The sequence below is a fragment of the Montipora capricornis genome, chromosome 13, assembly GCF_036669925.1.
Source record: "Montipora capricornis isolate CH-2021 chromosome 13, ASM3666992v2, whole genome shotgun sequence".
NCBI classification, from domain to species: Eukaryota; Metazoa; Cnidaria; class Anthozoa; order Scleractinia; family Acroporidae; genus Montipora; species Montipora capricornis.
Genome location: NC_090895.1, coordinates 34,040,413 through 34,041,201, shown reverse-complemented (window position 1 = coordinate 34,041,201; position 789 = coordinate 34,040,413).

Below are 789 nucleotides of genomic sequence, written 5' to 3'. Positions count from 1 at the left end.
CTAAACCCACCAGACAGAGATTAACTTCAGTGAGCGTTTGTCTCTCGGAAAGCTGTCAGAAGCTCAGAGTGCACGCTTAAGCTTGTGGTTGAAAATTATCAACATGATCAACATGTCCGCCTTGAGGCCAATGTTTCTCGATTTCCTTTTATTTTCTTCAATCTCTCTTGGTTTAGTATTTAGATGAACCACATGCCTTCTCAGGGGGTATTTAGAAAAGACATCTACCATGGCACTGTAATGATTTACGGTACCAAAACAATATCGCGTACTATTAGAACTGCATATATTACACAAGGACAACTTGAATCTCGTGAAAAAACAAAACGCAGCTCAGTTGAGAGTTACGGAAAAAAAACTGTCAAGTTATTGCACTATCATACGTACGCAATGCGTTCCTATTTTTAAAAATATCACGTATATCCTCAAACCTCAACAAAAGCTACAAGTAGTAAATAGTTCTCAGAAACTACAAAAGTTCGGCATGATTCGAGCTGAACAAAAAACTATCAAGAACGAAACCCAAAAAACCCCAGTGATCGCTTCTCGAGAGAACAGACACACAGCCGAAACTCATACGGCCCTGAAAAAAGTACCGTACAACAATGGTACTTGACCGTAGCCCTTGGCTGAAAACTAATCTTAGCCAAAAGGCCGAGAAGAGATCAGGATACGGCATATTTAGGTAAAAAATTTGAGGGGATACGGGATATCTGGGGTGGGAATTGAATCGATGATAGAGATTTTTGGGTATCAGAACCCGGACTGGACTACTGGATTTAACTTTTT